At 40.0% G+C, this 21,005-nt stretch overlaps 1 long non-coding RNA gene across 1 annotated transcript; it reads left to right on the forward strand.

Annotated features, from left to right (window-relative positions):
• Positions 1–5,787: 5,787 nt before the first annotated feature.
• Positions 5,788–20,761, forward strand: LOC144370628 (uncharacterized). Its single transcript, XR_013430529.1, has 2 exons — positions 5,788–6,211; positions 19,851–20,761. It is a non-coding gene; the product is annotated as an uncharacterized LOC144370628 (long non-coding RNA).
• The last annotated feature ends 244 nt before the right edge of the window (positions 20,762–21,005 follow it).

Consider the following 21,005-nt stretch of genomic DNA (forward strand, 5'->3'; position numbering starts at 1 on the left):
CCTTTCTTTCTGTTTTAAAAAATATATATGTTCATGCTGATGTTTTAATCTCTGAAACAACAACAACAAAAAACCCTAAAAGCTCAATTTATTGCTTACTTAGTAAGGGATCTTCAGGAATCCAAGGGTGACTGTTTGCAAAATATCATTGATTATCCTTTTCCTGTTAGAAAGCAAGTGTGAGGTAAAATATCAAGGATTAGGTTCCACTATTTAAAATGGCTGCATCTTTGTTTTGTTTTGTTCTAGTGCTGGGGATTTAACCTAAGGCCTTGTGCATGCTAGGTAAGCACTTTATACAGAGCTATCTTCCCAGCCCTTAAAATGGTTGTTTAATATTTTTCTTTGGTGCTCTCTTATAATTATTATTAAGTTGAAAACAATAATAAAACAAAGCATATATAAATTAAAACATTTGATAAGGCCTGGGTGCTTCTTTCTACCTTAACTTCTATTTTTTACTTTTAGCTTTTTTTTAAAAATTTACCTCCATATATCTAGGATAGCATTTTATATCACTATTTCTTGATCGCTCCTCATGCTAATTTCCATTTTGTAATATGAAGATTCAGTACCTTTTACTCCCACTCATCCATGCATAACATCTTATTTTACTAATATTATTACACATTTGATAAGTTGCTATTATATTTGTTATTGTAGCTATATAAACATTGTCCATAGCAGAAGTATATAGTGTATCATAATTTTATTTGTCTTAATACAAATTTTTGCTTTCTATGCATATCATACATTAATTTTTTTAACTTTTCTGTTGACCATTTAGTTCATTTAGTACAGTCCCAAACTGTATCTGTTGGAAATATAAATTTCCTGCCATACATTCAAATACATTGGATCACCTTTCCTCCCTCCCTTCCCCTTCCTTTCTCTTTCCCTCCCTCTATCTTTCACTCTTTTCCTTCTTCATGATACCCTTTCTTCTGCTGTGGGTTCTCATATCCCAATCTGCATCAGTTCTTTCTAAGAGGATACCTGAGTATATTGATTTTACTTTTACCGTCCTCCTCTGGGCCTCTTGTGTGCATTGGTCTATGCATTCCTATTTCTTTATTTACTCTCATAGTTGGTCAAACACATCTTCCAGAAACTTCTTGAAAAAGGTTATGTTGTGAGATTTCATGTTTGAATATATTTTCATTCTTCCTTTAAACTTGAATGATCTAAATTATATATCAGTCTGCCCAGGCTGCCATGACAGAATACCACAGACTAGATGGCTCAAACAATAAACATTTATTTTTTTCATAATTCTGGAGGCTGGTGAGACTTCTTGTCCTGATTTACAGATGACTGCTTTCTTGCTATGTTCTCACATGGCCTTTTCTTGGTCATGGTGCAGAGAGAGAAACAGAAAGAGCAAGCCCTTTAGTGACTCTTCTTATAAAGATACCAGTTATATTGGACCAGAACCTCACCTACATAACCTTATTTAAATAAATATATATAAAATATGTAAATATATAATATCTAATTATTATATTATTATCATTAATATTATGTACATATATTTAATTATTATTATTAATATATACACTTATGATATATTATTTATATATGCTACATATATATATATATATATATATATATATATATATATATTTTTTTTTTTTTTTTCCTTAGGTTAGAAATATTTTTTCTGTGGTAGAGCTTTTTAAACCTTTATTTTATTTATTATTATTACTTTTTATGTGGAGCTAAGGATTGAACCCAATGCCTCACACATGCTAGGCGAGCATTCTACCAATGAGCCACACCCCCAGCCCCTGTATACAGTAGAATTTTGAAGGCAATTTTTCATTGTCTTCTACATTTAGTGTTGCTAAAAAGTCTTGAGGCCATCCTTAATACTGATCCTCTTATAGAACTGTTTTGTCTTCCTGGAAGCTTTTAAGATCTTTTCTTTATCCCTAGGCTTTTGAAATTTCATGTTGATGTGCTTTAGAGTTCTTTTTTTCCCCCCTTTCCATTCACTCTGCTGGTCATTTGGTGGATATTTTCAACTGGGAAATTCATGTTCTTTTAAACATACAAAAAAATGTTTTAAAGATAATTTCTCCTTGCTGCTTTTTTTCTTTTTGAAAAGGAATTCCCAACTTTCTGATTTAGATGTCCTGTTTTGATTCTTTAATTATCTTACTGAATTTCATCTCCCACATTCCATCTTTGTCTTTTTTAAAATATTTGCAGCCTGTGTGTTGAATTTTGATATCTCGATATCAAAACTGTCTTGAGGCAAGATGGTAAAGGTATGCTGTTTTTCCTACTACATGAGGGCAATTACCTCTAATTATATTTACTAATAAGAATGAAAAAACCCGCTAAGTGCACAGTAATTGCCAGAGGCTGTGTGCATTTGCTCCAGTGAAGATAGCACGTTCAAATTACAGCAGCGATTGGCATCACCATCTGCTACTGTTTGTGATATATGTAGTCATCTTTGTGTCCTATCTGGCTTTTGCACTGGAAAAACACATGCATTTAATGATGCCGTGTGAAGAATTATGATATGTGACTTCTGAAGTTATCAAACGCATAGAAACAGACAATTAAAAAGATGGTTTCCAGGGACTAGGAAGAAGAGGAAATAGATAGTTGTTTAGTGAGTATAGAGTTTTAGTTTTACAAGATGAAAGTGTTCTGGAAATCTCTTGCACAATGTAAATATATGTAACACTACCAGACTGTTTAAAGTTGGGTAAGATGATAAATCATATAATTTTAAAAAATGAAACAAGAAATTAGCATCCCTAAATTTCTCAAATATTTGATGATAGCAATTATTGTTGCAATGACCTGGGGATGCACTGCTGTGTTTGGTTTATTATCTTGCAAAGGAGCTAGTTAATAAGAGGCTTTCCCTCTGCCCTTCCTACCCCAGCAGCCCTCAATTCACAGGTAAGTTAACCAAAGTGGGGATTTTACTGGTTACTAAATCTATTTCCACTTTATTCTCAGCAATTAGGGGAACAACCATTGATAGGGTTGGTCCCCGATCCTATTGGGTTTATTGGAAAATCCACCTGGGTCAAGACCTTCTATCCCCTGACCTCCTTAAGCCTCTGCTCTTGACTGGTGAACCACAGTGGTAATTTGAATATCTGGAGAATTGGGTCACTTCCGATCCAGACTCTGGTAACTCCAGAAGGTCTGGCATTTCACCTTCCTCCATTGTTCCCTTAAATGGCTGTAGGCATCTCAGGGAAAGCCTGAGGGGTGATCTGTAGAAGACCTCTGTGGCTGCCCTGCAGGACTCTTCCTCCTACTTCTTGCTCAGTGAGGGGTTTCTGGGTCTGTGAACTTATTTAGGTGTAGGAACTAGTTATGAGGCTGTGAATTCCTCACTATAGAAACTTAGTGTCTTTCCAGTACAACTGGAATTTCTCCATCTATTAATGCCAAGCAGCATCTTTTTTTTAGGCTGACAACCCCTTTCATTTTCAGGGATTCCAAGACCAGAGTTTTGTGGATCTAAATGTTCTGTTTAGGCAGAGGGAAAGCCTCTAAAGTTTAGATCTTGAGTGTTCCCCAAAGGCCTGTGTGGTTAAAGGATTGATCCCCAGCATGACACTGTTTGGAGGCAGTAGAACCTTTAGGAGATGGGGCCTTGTGGGAGATCTTAGGTCACTGGGGCCTGCACTTGAAGGCATTAGTGAGACCCTCACCCTTTCTTCTTTCTCTCTTTTGCTTCCTGGCTCTGAGGTAAGTGGTTTGCTCCCTGACCTGCTCCCTATTATGGTGTGCGGCTTTGGCACAGACCAAAGAGCAGCAGGGCTAACCAGTCATGACGGAAACTTCCCAAACTGGTTTTTCTCTTCATAATTTGATTATCTCAGGCATTTGTCATACTAATGGAAAGCTAACTAACACACTCTCTGCGATGGTGTAAGTGGCCTGTTGTGGTCATTGTGCCCACTTTCTATGAGGGTGCAGGCTACTACCAGTTCACTACTACTTTTGAGCTCCCATTTTTTTTCCACTGAAGCCAGGGAGCATGGTTCCACTGTTCCATCTCCTCCATCCCTCAGCTACCCCAGAGTTTCTAAAGACGCTGATTACCTCCTTTCCTACCAGTAAATGTCTTTCCCTTTCATTAGTGAATAACTCCATTTCCTAATGTCTTGGGAAGGCAGTGACCTCAGGCTTTTTGGTGAGGTTAGGGATGGTGGCATAGGTCACTGTCTAAATAGCTACATCTTATGGATGTAGAAGTTTCTTTCTTTCTATAATACACCGGGCATTTAATTTCATTGACAACGTATCATCGTTGAGTTTAGGCTTCAATGAACTAATCCAGTAGACAGATAGCACCACCCCCTGGCACCAAAGTCAACTCATTAAATCCTAATTCCTGCAAAATTGTACACATAACAGTGCATGGAGTCCAATCAAGCTTCATGTTTCAATTTCCCTGGTGTCACATACTTCAAGTCACTTCCATACCTGCTCTTCAGAACCCTGTAGCAGACACTGAATTTCAGTCTGGGCTCTGTTAGTATCAAACTCCCGTTATGATCTTGGAAGCAAAAAAAGTGGCTTTGAACTTTTGAGGGCTGCATCCTGAAGAGAGTAAGCATCCATTTTTGGAGCGATCACCACAGGTAGAGTTGATGAAATATTTTTCTCTTCCAGGAAAAGGCTGTGTCCCTCAGATCGAGAGTACGGAGGGCTTAATTTGACTTTTAAGAAACGTTCAAAAAGATTTGGGGGTTCAAAACTTTTTCACCCTCATTTCTGAATGCTCAAATGACCCTCTCTCAATTTCAGGTTCCCATGCCTTTATTTACCAGCCATGCCCTTGTCTTGATAAAAAGATATGATGAGACTGAGCACTTAATAGGTTTTATCTCTACATTTCCTAAAGTAGGTGGATTCTTGGTTCTCAGTCAGGTTTTCTCCTTTTCTACATCAGATAATAGACCTTAAGCTCTGCTATTGAATCTTTCTCATTTTCTCCTTGTCTTTTGAGTCAGATGATCACAGACTCTGATCTCTTCTTTTCCCTGGGTACACTCTGTAGGGAAACCCAAAGAAGCCACTCGGCTCCTCCGTCTTCACAGCCAACCCTCTGAGTTTTATAGGTACTGCTGTTGCCATAGCAATGATGTGCTCCAGACATTTTCTCACTCAGCAACTTGACCTCCACCTGCAGTTCATCTGTGCCCTCCCTGGGGTAATTATGATGTATTACCAGAGTCCCCTTTCCTCTTAACAAGGAGAATGTCTGTGAACTTCTCAAATATATGGCAACCTAAACTGTGAAGCTCATTTTGAAGGTCTTTCCCCTAGACCAACTCCAGGAAACACTTACTGTAGCAGTAGGGGACCTGTCAAGAAACAAATGGCGTACTCAGACTAGTTATTTTAAGGAGGTTTAATAGGGGGTTATTTATGAAGGTGTGGGCAAGGTTTAAGGAACCCACAGAGGAGCATGTAGTCCTGTGTGTTGGTCCTTGTGGGGAGCTGATGCCAGCCTGGTCAGAGGAGACAAAGGAGGGCACTTAGTGGATCCTGGGGAAGGAAACTCTATGTACCAGCCTACTTACAAGGGTTGTGGAAGAAGGAGGCAGCTAACTGAGAGCAAATCCAGAGAGGAGGGAGCAGAAGAAGTGCCTTCTATTGGTTAAATCCTTCCAGAAGCTGGAAGACAAATAATCTCATTAAATATCTGGGTTAATCTCTTGGGGCTCAGATTAGGGTAGAGAAAGCCTGAGAGCAAATATAATAGGGCAAATGGAGATTATCCTGCTGAGTAACTAACTGCAACAGAATCTAATGAATAGGCACACTACAGTTTCCCTAGATATATTATATATTCATCTTATGGTAGATTTTTTCAGATGTGTTATTGTTTAGGTATGAGGTATCCCCCCCAAAACTCATGCACGAGACAATGCAAGAATTTTCAGAGGTGAAATGATTAGATTATGACAGTTGTAGCCGAATCAGAGATGAATCCACTTATGTGGATTAGCTGGATGTTAATTTTTTGTGGTTGGAGGAAGTAGGTCTTTTGAGGCGTGCCTTTGGGGTTCTATTTTGTCCTCGGTGAGTGGAGCTCTCTCTGTTTCCAGTTGCCATCTCCTGAGCTAATTTCCTGAGCCATGAGTGTCTTCCACCATGATGTTCTGCCTTATCTTGGCTTCAGAGCCATAGAGTCGGCCTTCAATGGACTGAGATCTTTGATACCGTGAGTCAAAATGAAGTTTTCCTCCTCTATGTTGTACTTGTTGGGTCTTTTGGTCATAGTGACGCTAACGCTGACTGAAATAGGATGTAACCCCATTGTAAGTTAAGTCCTGTAAGGGAATTACTTCAATTTTATAACCTGGACAAGCTTCTTAGTAATGGGGTGATGAGACTAGAGAAAAGAGACAAATTTTAGAGATATTTAAATTCTGTTGGCTTTGGGGACTAGATTAAGGGGAAGAACACGGGAAGGTTCCCTATTTCTTGCTTGGGTGAGTGGTAGGGTAGCCAAGCAGGGTGTGCCAGAGGAGTGGTGGGATGGGGTGAGAAGACACTCTGTGGGCATGAGTTGAGCAGTACTCTGGGACATGCTGATGTCATTGAGAATGAGCTGCCTTGGGAATGCAGGAGAGAAGCTCTGGGAATTCCAGTGACAGTTCTAAGCTAGAGAGGTTGATTTGGACCCCTGATCCCTGAGCTTAGAGCTGTTCTGATGAAGTGGACAGAGGCTGTAATTATACTAATTTTCTTTAGAAATGTCCTAGGAAAAGACAACCTAGGTTAAAAAAAAATCCCCTATCTCAAATGAGGGGAGCTACTGTACCACTTTTGTTTAGGAGCCAAAAGGAGGAGGGAAAGGGCACTTTGGGAGAATATTGAGGGTCGGAGGGACTTTGGGTCACAGTGGGCTGTGGGTTGGCCCAGATGGTGGTTTCTGAAGCATGGCATTTTCAGGGGGCACTGAGCTGCCTCACAGGGTGGTCACAGTGTGGATTCAGAGGATCCAGAGGGTGACTCACACTTGTGTAGAGGCAGGGAACTGCTGGCCACCTGCTTCCCTCTGGGGCTGTAATTAGCGCCTGCTTCTCTGCCTCTTGTCATGTTAATGGGTGCCTGCTGGTGCTTTGCTCCTGTTTAATCTGTGAGAGAAAGGAGTCACTCACACCCCTTTCCCAGGCCACTCTTAAGGAACTCAAGCTTAAGGGACCCCAGGGGAAGCCCTTTAGGCTCCAAATGAACTTCATCTTTATTTCTGCATTGCTCCTTTCAAATGAGCTCCCACTTCCTGGGTAGGAGCAGCCCTATGCCTGTACAATGCTTGTTTCTTGGGGGTCCTGGATGGATTTCTCCTGTTTGCCAGAACTCTTAAGTAGCTGGTCTAATGCTCCCTCAAGTCTTGGTGAGTAGCCAACCTCCACATCTTTCAAACCCACTTCAAATACTCCATGAGTAAAGACCATGAAGAAGGGAAAGAGAAGAGAATCTGTCTTCAGAACAAACATCCATTTTAATGCCCACTCAGGGTCACCAGAAGGTTCACTGCCCAAGGGCTTTGGGACTTTTCCCTCCTTGGACCTATACTTTGGTTTCTGAATTGATTTACTAGAAAAGTTTTCACCAGATGTGATGCCGCTCAGGCCATCTGCTTTAAGGTTTAAACGATCTGCTCCATCCCTTGCAAAATGGAATCTGTGATCTGTAACAATACACGGTTTGAGGTCACCTTCAGCTACCCTGTTTATTTCTCAGAGCAGCAGCAGCAGCAGTACTGAAAACAATAGCTTTGTCCTTTATGACAGTGATCTAAAATAGCTCAAAATAACATTTACTATTTAAAAGGCTTATACTGAGCATACTTCTAGGGAGCGTTCTTTTTTATTTTTTATTTTTAAAGGTCACACAAAGAAATGAGGGATTGGGAGATCCAGAACCTTCCTTTAGTTTGGGGGTTTTTGCAGCAACAAGATGGTAATCTGTCCTTCATGCCTGTCATGATTTCTGGGTAGCTGAGAGTGGTCAGCATTTTTTGCTAATGGAGTATTAGTCTGTTTGTGCATTTTTGGTTGCTAATAACACAATACCATAAACTAGGTGATTTACAAAGAAAAGAGATTTATTTTGTCTCAGGGGCTGGTCTAAGGTCAAGGGCTGGCATCTGGCCTAGTTGCTGGCAGAGTCCTGAGGTGGCTCAAGGCATCCCACCCAAGAGAGAGGGGAGCATGCATGCGTGTCTCCTCTGGTCTCTGCCTTTTATGGAACCACAAGTATTCCATCCTGATGACCTTATCCAGTCCTCATCACCTCCCAAGGCCCTACTGCTAAATACCACAGTCAGATTATCTAAATCTCCATCCTTTTAGTACCTCACTGTGGGGATTAAATTCCAAAGTTTCAGAGGGACCAAGCAATATTGGGGCCATGACAGCTATTGTGGTGAGCCGCCTCTGCCGCTTATGCAGACTATGGTCGCCATTACAAGATGGCGCTGGCTCCACTGTGGTATGTGACAAACAACTCCTTATTTGGGAGAGTTGGCGCATGGTTTTTCAGCACCCTATGAGAAAGTTCCACGTGGCAGCTTCGCATTGGGACTTGAGATGCTTTATTAAGGCTGGGAGGGGCATCAGAGGGATTATTAGAAGAAATATCAAGGGCCTGAATAAACTGCTGAAAGAAGATTCCTGAGTTGCGTCTTCCTTGCGGGCAAGGGGTCGCGACAAGCTATTATGATGTAACTCTGTGGAAACGTTCCTATCCATCTCTAGTTGTATTAAGTAGAACATTCTGTATTTTCTTACACCTAAAATCCTTCAACATTTTCTTTGAGAAGAATGCTAGCAGTGGAGAATGATAGAGGGAGATTTTCTTTTGTTGTCATTAGCCCCAGTCCATGATTAGTCATTATTTTTTAAGTGATACAAGTAAGTTTCACCTTAATAAAATATCTTAGTGAAAGCATGGAAATTTACCAAGGTATAAATTGGGGGCATGACCTATCACAAAATTTAGGTATTTGCTTTATAAAAATAAATTTTGTTTATGAGAATCCGTAAAATGGTTTAATTATTTGAAATTTGATTTACATGCATTCGATTATAACATACACAGCAAAAACTGCTTCAATTCTGATACTCATTTTGTAAGACATAAAGTATATAATTTTAAGCACCCCCCCCACCAAAAGAAGTGATTGAGAGGGCATCAATATTCAGATACTAACCTCATTATTTTACGCCCAATACTATGATATCTAAAACATGAGTTTTATGTTAAGTAGTTAACAAGTTGTAAGGGAATTACTTTCCTCAGATTCTTCAGGCAATAATAGTTTAAACTACAAAGTTATTTTTATAAGTAGGTTAAAGGTCCTACTTCCAGAATATGGTTGACTTACTAGGATGTGGGAGATGCAAAGTCTCGTATTTGTACTGATTCTCAGTGTTTGTGGGTGTTACCTCCCTGTGGCTGGCACAGTCCCATGGGAATCCATGTGTCCCCGTGTAGAAAACAGGAAAAGGACCCAGCTACATGAAGGTACCATGCATAAAAAAGATCATAGTTGTTTTTCCATCTTATATGACAGTTACTTCTTTGCAACTGGGTGGGGAATAAAGGAGGTATTGAGTTTGAAGGTGGCTCTGCTATTGGCTAAGAGTCTATAGAGGTTTATTCCTATGTCAGGTTTGGCTCCTTGCACATGCTAGGATGACTTTTGTCATTTTAAGAGGCGTTCAGAGGGTGCCACAGTCTTCCTTTCACCTGTCTCATAGGGTATTATGGTTTAAATATGAGGTGTCTCCTCAAAGCTCCTGTGTGAGACAATGCAAGAATTTTCAGAGGTGAAATGACCAGATTATGAGAGCTGTAATCTAATCAGTGGATTAATTGACTGACACAGATTTACTGGGTGATAACTGTAGGATCACTTTGGGGTTTATATTTGTCCCTGGTGAGTGGGGCTCTTTCTCTTCCTGGTTGTTGTGTTCTGGTTGCCCTGCTTCCTCAGCCATACCCTTTCACCGGGATGCTCTGCCTCACCTCAAGCCCAGAGCTATGGAGTTGGCCAACCATGGACTGAACCTCTGCAACCATGAGCCAAAGTAAACTTCTCCTTTTCTAAATTGCTTTTGTCAGGTCTTTTGGTTACAGCCACAAACAGCCGACAAAAACACGGGGAAGACCTCCACGTAAAGACCCTCATTCTAACAGGTGTCCTTAAGCAATGAGCTCATCTCCCACATGGAGAGAGACTTCCAATGTTTCTCTTGGACTTCCCCTTAGAGCTCTAGGAAAACTCCGAAAGAAGTCTAAAGCTAATGGAAATCTCTTTTGGTGAGCAGTTTTTGGTTATGCTAAGAGGTAATCTATGATATTTGGAGAGATATTGGTTACATGGAAAAATTTGGTTTGATTTATTGATGACTTGAACATTCACTGAGGTTAGCAAAACAGTGTACTCAGTGTTGTGAGGAGAAATAGGATGAAAAGTTTGAAAAAACAGGTTTGTGTATTTATCAGAAGCTGAAATGTTGATTGGTACAGTGTCACTATAAAATAAAACTGTTGGTAGCATTTACATATTTTGTAAGTATGTGTGTATGTTGATGTGTGTCGTGCATGTCTGCCTGGTGAGTAATGTAAAATAAGTAGTGTGAGTGGACTTTGAGTCTGTAGGTTTTTTTTAAAGCCACTGAATTTTTCTCCCTGGGAAATTTTGTGGATGTGATTGAAGAATTGATTTATTTTTCACTTCTCAGTGGTGATACACAACTTTCCTTTAAGCATGATCCAGTTTCTATTTATTCTTCTTACAGAGTATTAAGGTTTAATTCCTGATCTTAGCTGTTGGATAAATGTATCATTAACCCTGCTGTTTTAGAGAATCAGGCCCACCAACTGTCCCCGATAGCTTTTTCCTCTAACAGCCCCTTTGATATCCTGAACTGTCAGTGTGTGCTGTGTGTCCAGGACCCGCATTTTGAAATGAAGTGATGTCTAGTCCTTTATTGGAAGGGAGGGGAGTCTTACCAAGTGTTATGCTTTGGATATGAGGTGACCTTCCAAAAGCTCACTTTAGGCCAGGGAGCCATGTTCAGAGGTGAAGTGATTAGATCAGGAGAACTGCAACCGAATCTGTGGATTAACACATTTGCTGGTGTAAGAGTTTGAAAGGATTGCTGTACTGGGTGGTTACCTGCAGGCAGGTGGGGCATGGCTGCAGGAAGCAGGTCACTGGAGGTGTGCCTTTGGGGTTTATATTTTGTCTCTGGCACCTGTCTTTGCTTCCTAGCTGTCATGAGCTGAGCAGTTTTCCTCCTCTGTACCCTGTCACCGTGATGTGCTGCCTCACCGTAGGCCCAGAGCCATGGAATGGACTAGCCATTGACTAAAACCTCTGAAACTTTGAGGCAAAATCAACTTTTCTTCTTCTAAATTGTTCTTGTCAGGTATTTTAGTCCCAGTGACAGAAAACTGGCCAACACACCACAGCAGGGGTGTTGGAAAATCACAGTCAGAGTGCAGTTCAAGGAGCCCCCTAGGCATTAGTCTGTCTGTACGTGGAACACCCCGAGAGAAGCCAGCTGTGGAAAGACACCTTGGGGCAGCGCTGTTCAGGGAACTGATGGGAATAAAGGCAGATGTGGGATCCAAGCGAGTGCAGGAAGCTGAGAGAGCAGCAGAGACATGAAGGATTTATTGACCTACTAAGGAAAACAGGGGAAGCATATGGAAATGGTGCCTTCTTGGGTAAGGTTGGAGGTGCAGGAGTCAGGGTAGCTCCCTCTTCTCTGCAGCACTGAGGCTGTGCCTTAGCAAACCTGTGGTGAGTATGAAGATGGGTCAGGTGCCAGGGTTACTTCCTCTGCAGGCCTCCTGACTCTCTGGACAGTTTTTGAAGCACTGGAGGCTTTTGGCTGTCTGGCCAGGATTCTACTGATTTTTCCTACTTCAAACTAAAAATTTATGCATATCATAATATTGATAAATTTTGAAGTTCTGCTAATTGCTCCATGATGGGTCTATCAGTGAGTTGATTTTCATAACACATTAATTACCTGATGAGTTATATTCCTTCCACAGGATAATATCTTAACTCAGTCAAAATAAACACTCCTTGAAAGACTGAAGAGTGGGCTGGGGCGGTGGCTCAGGGGTAGAGTGCTCGCCTAGCACATGTGGGGCTCTTGGTTCAATCCTCAGCACCATGTAAAAATAAATAAAATAAAGGTATTGTATCCAATTACAACTTGAGAGAGAGAGGGAGAGAAAGAGAGAGAGAGAGAGGGAGAGAGAGAGAGACACTAAAGAGTAATTTATGGAAATACGGAGCTGGAAGTGTTGTAGGGACAGATGAGGCAAGGCACTGAAGATAGCAGGAAACAGTTTTATTTGGCTGCAGCCAGGTTCAGGGGGCACAGCTTTTGCTGTAATCAATCCCCTGGACCCCCAATTCGGGTAGTTTTGGAATTTTATACCCAGCATGTAAGGGGAGGGTCTCAGAAGTTCACAGTCTGCAGAAGTTTACATAAAAGCAGCTTTTTCTTTCATTGTTTTTGGGCAAGTTAACCCTTCAAGGACAACACCTGAGAAGGGGAGAGCTGCTTCCCCCCTTTCTCTCCTCCCCCTGCCAGCTGTTACCATGGAGCCAATTGGTATCTTCTCTTAGGAATGTAGACATCTCTATGAAGCCCAGCTCAAGGCCAGAGGCCTTGTTTGCACATTTCTACGAACTACTACACTGGATACATATTTGTGAAAAACTAGTAAGGGGGTGTCCAGCACCTGGAGTGCTGATTTCTTCCCGGCCAGTGGCCAAGTAAAACAGGGCAACACGAAAATAGGAAGTTTATCTACATTGAACCCTTTTGCTGACAGTCCTAAAATCAGCCATGGTGAAGATTTCTGGAGAGGCCCAGTTAAGACTTTTCTGTGGAAAAACGGGGTGCCACTACAGAAGAGCTGTAGGAGTGATCAGGTTCCATTCTGTCATTTGACAACTGAGAGTTGAGATCCCCAAGGAGGTGAAAGCACCCTCCAAGTCATACAACCACATACTGTCTGAAGAAACCAGACCCTGGCCTCTTGGCTCAGGATTAGGCACAAGGAGAATCAGAGTCACAATAGCATATAGGGGTGCTATTGTGTGCATCTGGAACCCAGAGCCCCATGTATTAAAGACCTGGTCCTCAGCTTGGTGCTGTTGAAAGGTATTGGAAAATTTCAAGGGGTGGGGCCTCGTGGGAGGTCTTAGTTCATTGGGGGGTATGCCTTCAAAGGGGACTGTGGGACTAGTCTCTCACTCTCTTCCTCTAAGCTTCCAGCTGCCATGAGGTAATCAGCTTGCTCCATCATGTAGACCCTATCATGATGTGCAGGCTTACCACAACCTCAAAAGCAATGGGGCCAGCCAATTGACCATGGAACTGAAACTCCCAAACTATAAGCCAAAATAACCTTTTCTTTTTTTAAATTTGATTACCTTAGGTATTTTGTTATAGTAACATAAAGCTGACTAACAAAAGGGGATTGGGGGTTTTGTTATTGTTAAGGGCCTCAGGGAGCTTCCCAAATCACCATGCCTTTTCTACACATAAGATACTATCCTTGAAGCTGGCAATAAATGGGGGAAGAGATTGACCCTGTGTGTGAGGAGAGACTACAAATACTCTTAAGAGATAAATTACAGTTCTAGAGTAACTCCAGCTCCCACACACACTGACTTATGGAGCAGAGTACTACCTTTTAAAAAAATTGGGCTCATACAATTCACATATTTCCCTAATTTCTATTCCTTTTGCATTTCACAACTGTTTTGTTATAAAACACATGTTATAAACTCAAGGTTCACCAAAGCTTTTTGAACTTTGCTGGTTACTTAATCTTTTTATGCTGAGGGTGAGAAGCAAATTCTTTTGTCTACCTTAAATCTTTTTTTTTTTTTTTTGATACCAGGGATTGAACCCATGGACACTTAACCACTGAGCCACATCCCCAGCCTTTTTCTACTTTATTTAAAGACAGAGTCTCCTGAGTTGCTTAGAGCCTCACTAAGTTGCTGAGGTTGGGTTTGAACTCACGATCCTCCTGCCTCAGGCTCCCTAGTCGATGAGATTACAGGTGTTAACCACTGTGGCTGTGTCCCTGTAGTATGCTGTTTTTAAGTCCTATCTCTCACCATGCACTAACCTCAACTCAAAGTGGATCAAGGACCTAGGAATTAAACCACAGACTCTGCTTCTAATAGAAGAAAAAGTAGGCCCTAATCTTCATCGTGTGGTATTAGTCCCCAACTTCCTTAATAAGACTCTTATACGCAAGAATTAAAACCAAGAATCGATAAATGGGATGTATGGAATCAAACTAAAAAGTTTCTTCTGAGCAAAAGAAACAATTTGTGAAGTGAACAGAAAGCCTTCATCCTGGGAGCAAATTTACACCCCTCACACATCAGATAAAGCACTAATCTTTAGGGTGTATAAAGAACTCAAAAAGCTAAACATCAAAAAAAAAACAAATAACCCAATCAACAAATAGGCCAAGGACCTGAACAGACACTTTTTTCAGAAGAGTATATACAATAAATCAACAAATATATGAAAAAATGTTCATCATCTCTAGCAATTAGAGAAATGCAAATCAAAACTTCTCTAAGATATCATCTCACTCCAGTCAGAATGGCAGCTATTTTGCATACAAACAACAATAAGTGGTGGCGAGGATGTGGGGGAAAAAGTACACTCATACATTGTTTGTGGGACTGCAAATCGGTGCAGCCAATATGGAAAGCAATATGGAGATTCCTTGGAAATCTGGGAATGGAACCACCATTTGACCAAGCTATCCCTCTCCTCGGTCTATACCAAAAAGACTTAAGAACAGCATACTACAGGGACACAGCCACATCAATGTTTATAGCAGCTCAATTCACAACAGCTAAACTGTGGAGCCAACCTAGATGCCCTTCAGTGGATGAATGGATAAAAAAATGTGGTATATATACACAACGGAATTTTACTCAGCAATAAAAGAGAATAAAATCATGGCATTTGCAGGTAAATGGATGGAGTTAGAGAAGATAATGCTAATTGAAGTTAGCCAATCCCCAAAAAACAAATGCTGAATGTTTTCTTGGAATGTATCTTTGAGAAGTTTGTTCTAAAACTCAAGGAAGAATAAAATGGTTTTAAAAATCAAATTTTGTGCTTGACCTCAGAATAGAAAATGCTATCAATTTTGCTTGAGGAAGTAAAGGATTTCTTTAGGAAAGAAGCTGATATCTTAGAGAGCAAGTCAGACATAAACAACATGTGTCCTTAGTTCCTTTAGGAATGAGCTTGGGGCTGGGGCTGTAGCTCAGTGGTAGAGCACTTTCCTTGCATGTGTGAGGTGCTGGGTCCAATCCTCAGCACCACATAAAAATAAATAAATAAAGATATTGTACCGACTTAAAAAAACTAAAACAAAAGAATGATGGCTGGGGTTGTGGCTCAGCAGTAGAGCATTCGCCCAGCACGTGTGAGGTCCTGGGTTCGATCCTTAGCATCACATAAAAATAAATAAAGATATTGTGTTCGACTACAACTAAAAAATAAATATTAAAAAAAGAATGAGCTTGGAAGGGATTTCTTATGATTGTTAATAGACTGTTTTTGGATAAGCACCCATTTATGAACGTTACTCTTCCCTGTTTGAATTCTGAACCAACTGTTTATGATAAAGCCAGGCTCAAAGGGAAACTGGATGTAAAAAGGCTTTAAAATACATGGGCACAGTGAGGTGAGGGAGTCTCAGGTAAGACTTGCAGACTTGGAGAGGCCACCTTATACATTTCTCTATTGTGCTAGAAGACACAAGGGTCTCAAAAGCCATTCTGGGAAAGGGCGCAGTACGTATGTGTCAATTATTTTTCCTAGAAGAAGGGATGTGTAATATTGCAGTGTGTTCATGGTAGAGTTCTTATAGCATGATTCTGGTTTGTTTCAAATATGGGTTTTGAGAAGAGAAGCAGAGGGGACTGGCTACTTGTTTATGTTTTCTGTTTTGTGCCTGGGCTAATAGTGCTGTTTTCCTATGTACTTTGATCCCTTGGACAGTGGTTTAAGAAACGATTTGCTTTTGGCTTGTTCAATTTGGAAGGTGGTAAATTTGCTTATTCTGTGAAACTTCAGGCTGTGGCCTCTGAAGCAGGGGCCTAACTCACTCTACCCATGCGTCTCTGTGAGACTTCCTGTCCCAGAGTAAGCAGTAGAAGAATTTTGGAGGGGATCAAAATTTGGGGATTAATTTTTCAGCTATAAGGCATAAGAGGATCTTATTTCTAGAATTTAATTTCTCTCTAGACACTTACTATTCATATTGTTTCAATTTGGTGCATTTTTATATTGCTGCTGAAGGATCTGAGGATTTAAAATCATCCTTTGTGTTCCTTGCACATTTTGTTGTGAGGAATGTTAGACAATGCAGCTGGGCATACCGTGAGATGGGAAATAGGCAGAGAGTGAATGTTGGCTCAGGGTGCAGTTTGGTCTTGAAGTTAATTTAGTAAATGTTAAGTGTAGGCCATTTCAGAGCCTTAGGTACAAAAGTCTTATCCACATGAGCCCAAGAAGCATATAGAAAGAAAAATGATAGTTATAGATGGAGAGTTCTTGTGAAAGAGGGAGCCAGACCACCCTGATACAACACAGGTTTCCTTTCCCGAGGGACATTTGGCTGGTGTGTGTGTGTGTGTGTGTGTGTGTGTGTGTGTGTGTGTGAAGAGATGGGGGAGGAGAGTGTTTTTGTTTTTTGATGGTAGAGATGAGGAAAAGCCTTCTCCATTGTTATTTTTGCTGTTGTGAAGGAATTTCTCCTCCAAAATTCCTCCTTTTAGGGTGGGGTTCATCTGTTAGTTGGATTCAGGTTTTTTTTTTTTTTTTTTTTGTAACTTAGAGATCTCTGCTATAGTGTGGTATGGTTTCTTGTCCTTGCTTCTTATGGACCATCTCGATAGACTGTGTTCCTCTCACCTTGTCTGGTAGGTCTTCCTGCTCTGGGAATCCTGGTTTTCTAACTTCTCAGTGTTAAAGCCGTGGGTAGCTGGCCTGGTCAGTTCTGCTGGGGCCTTCGGGGTCACTGGGAGGTGATTATTAAAGCTTGATGAGTTGGTGCTTGTGTTGGAAGACTCTTTTTGGAAAAATACTGCATGGCTAGGTCAAGACCCTTGCTTTGCCTTCTATAATCAACAATCTACTTTTATCTTCAGAGGGGAAAAAAGGAGGCTTGAGAGGCTGTACCTTTTGTTTTTAGAGCAAGACCTAAACCTTTTAATTCCAAAAAAAAAATGATTTATACAAGTTACAAGAAGAGAAAGAAATGGAAGAACAAAACATACTCCAAACTTCCTAAGTCTTTTGCTTTTGGTCTGGGAAATTGTTATTCCTTAATATTATTATTAGACAACAGAGGAAGCTCAGCTCTCAGTGGCAGAAGTAAGAGATGTCATCTCATCACTCTATCAGGGTGAATATAAAAGAAAAATAACTTCACTCTCAGGAAAGAGAACTTCTCATCTTGAGACTTGAGCAGTAGATAGACCTTTCTATTGGATCTTCCTGAAATGGGTGGAAGGAGGTCTCCAGGGCTCAGACTTTTCTTTTTGTAGTTGTAGATGGACAGAATGCCTTTATTTTATTTTATTTTTTAAAATTTTTATGTAGTTCTGGGATCAAACCCAGTGCCTCATGCTTGCTAGGCAACCGCTCTGCCACTGAGCTACAGCCACAGCCTGAATTATTATTATTATTTTATTTTTTTGTGTGTGCGTTTTCTGGGGATTCAACCCAGGGCCTTGTGCATGTGAGGCAAGCATTCTACCAACTGAGCCCCAGTCTTTTCAATGAAAGAAAACAACCCTTACCAGGGGAGGTCTGAGAAAGTAGCTCTTGTGAAATATGATCATTGCTTAATGATAATTTGATATAGTCATCATTTCAGTAGTAGATTTTGACTTCTGTATTAGAATTCAGAATTTCCCCCTCATTGCCCCATATTTATATTTATTTAAAATGTGTCAAAGAAAGGGTACATTCCCTGATCTTTGGCAAAAACCTCCCCTAACAATTCTATTACATTATTTTAAATTAATTGTCAAGTTTATTAATCTCCTCATAGATTCTGTATTTGTATTATATGTGGCTAGATCTTTTCCTCACTCACATCTATGCATGTCTATGTGTCTATATGCATTACACAAACACATACACACATATATACCACACATACTTACATTTATTATCTACAGTTTCATTGGTTTACCTTATATTCATTTCAGGGAATATTTTGTTTCCCACCTCAAATTATGTCTAATTACACTGTCTAATGTAGGTCACCAAAAATGTGTGAAAGAAGCACAAATTATACAGTTTATTGGGTAGCAACATGGAGGATGAGCGAGGCAATGCAGATGGGGAAGGAAAGGGGACAGAAAAATTAATTAGGGCTGCCATGGTAGTAGCCATAGAGAGGAATGAAGATACTGGAATACACACAAGAGGTGGCCTGGGCTGGCCTCATGACCACTGGATGTGAGTGAGTTCTGTGGGATAAAGGAGGGCCCAGGAATTTGGACTGTGGGGATGACCAGATGGAGGTACAATCTGCTGAGAGAAAACACTAATGAAAGAGAAAGTTTTTGGGGAAAGATAATGGATTTGGGAGATATGATTTGTGTTTAAAAGGAATTGGAAATATGTTGAATGAAAGAAAGACTGTTTAGGCAGGTTCAGTGATAGCCATGGTGGGTGGAGGTTGGCAGCAGTTGGAAAATTTTGGACAGGCACCTGTCTGCCAACAAACATGTCAGAAGTGAGGAAGATTTGGGCAGAAAATGAAGCTAAGGCTGAGCATCGATCCTTTTCCAATTTACAACTCTATCCATTAATTTCACTATCCATACAACCTTTATCTTCCTATCAACTAAGAAATTCAAAGGTAAACTAAGATTTTAGGATAAAGTGACTGTTTTCAAGAAATACTTTCTTTGCTTGGAGGTAAAAGTCAGCAGACATGTAGATAGTGAATCCTGTATACTGGGCATGTCCCTGCAGTTTTGACGTTAGCCACGAGATGGCAGGCTCTGCCCACAGAAATACACCAACCAACTCGCTAGAAGTTTTATTTTCCAACCTTGTAAACAAAAGGAAGAAGTTGTTATAGAAGCCAAGATCAGTTCATATATAAGGGAGAGAATAATTAATTTGGGCGTTTACTCTTTGGTATATAAATCTTATACCAACTTATTGCCTTTTTATTCCCTATTTCTCAGGACACCTGATTTGAGATAGTAATCAATAAAGATTAATTTAGAGCTGGGCATGGTGGTGCACTCCTGTAATCCCAGTGGCTGGGGAGACTGAAGCATGAGGATTTTAAGTTCAAAGCCAGCCTTAGCAACTTAGTGAGACCCTGGCTCAAATTAAAAAAATAAAAGTGCTGGGGTGAGACTCAGTGATTAAGCACCCCTAGGTTCATGTCGCAAGTACAAAAAAAAAAAAATTAATTTGGCCAATTAGGTGCTAAATAACCACAGTGTTAAACTTTTGTCTCTTACCTTTTTATTTGAAGGCTCCACGTTGCTAACAGACCCCTTTAGTTTTAGAGTGAGATGAGAAGCAGATAGAAAAGGGGGCAGGCTTTAGACTCAGACTCAGGATCAAACTGTCAGTCTTAGGCCAAGACTCACTGTGCTCTATGATAACTGATAGACGCTCCCTGGTCTTGGGGTTCTTCATTATAAATTGAGATCCTTACATTTACTTGGGTTTCTCTGTTTTGTGTGTGAATAATAAAGATTGCATTAAATATTGATTTTTTTTCAGGAAGTTATGTCGTGATGAAGGTGATGGTCACAATGACTCTGAAGTAGAAGAGGAAGCAGAAGAAATGGGGGAAAGAGCCACCATTCTGGAAACCCAGCCTTTTAGCCTGTTCCAGGAAATACCCAGCATTCCATTGTTCAGAAAACAATTCTAGAAGTCTAGAAGTTATACCAGTTTAGAAAATATTGTAGGCCAAATTTGGGTAGAACAATGGGGTTTTCTCTTGGTTAACATTTCAGGATTATTTGCAAAAGTACTGGGGAACTGAGAAGCCTTAAGATGGATGAGTAAAAGAATATTTTTTCTCATGATTCCCAACTATGTGTGGAAGTCCTTTGACATTTTGTCTTCAAAATTGCCTTTATTATATTTTTTTTGCTGTTTTATACTCCATATTAATCTTAGAACCAGTTTATCAATAATATCCACAACAAATATGCCTCAATTTTGATTGAAATAGCATTAAATCTATACACAAATATGGCAGAAAGGCCATTTTCTCCCAGAATTTTGTATTGTGGTTTGAATCGTGACCCTTCCAAACATAAGTAGAAGTTCTAACCTCTGATACTTGTGAGTATAACCTGATTGGAATAGGATTTTTGTACATACAATTAAAAGAAAATGTGAAGTCACATTTGATCTGGGTTGGCATTAAAACCAACGACTTGTGTACTTATAAGGAGAAGATAATTGATTTTCAAACTTCTTTCTTCTGGTGTGCTCATTTAAGGCTATAAACTTGTTTTTAATTGTAGATTTAGCTGCTTTGCACAATCATCAATGTTTACAAAGTCTTTTTATTAAAAACTTTTAAACTATTTTACTAAAAGTATTTTCTAGATTTTTATTTCTTCTTTGACCCAAGGGTAATTTTGAAATGTATTATTAAATTTGAACAATGTGGATAATTTCTAGTCGTACTTTTGTTATTGAGCCCTAATTTACTTTAATTATGATGAGAACATATTCTGAATGATTTTGGTCTTTAGAAAGTTTTTGAGATGTGCTTTATGGCCCAGCATATGGTTAATGTTGGTAAGTATTGTATGCGTCTTCTATAGTTGCTAGCGTCAGTGTTCCATCTAAGTAGACCAATATAATTAATTGTGTTGCTCACATTTTTTCTGTCTTTAACTGATATTTTTGATCTAC

This window comes from Ictidomys tridecemlineatus, chromosome 14 (assembly GCF_052094955.1).
Source record: "Ictidomys tridecemlineatus isolate mIctTri1 chromosome 14, mIctTri1.hap1, whole genome shotgun sequence".
Classification (NCBI taxonomy): domain Eukaryota; kingdom Metazoa; phylum Chordata; class Mammalia; order Rodentia; family Sciuridae; genus Ictidomys; species Ictidomys tridecemlineatus.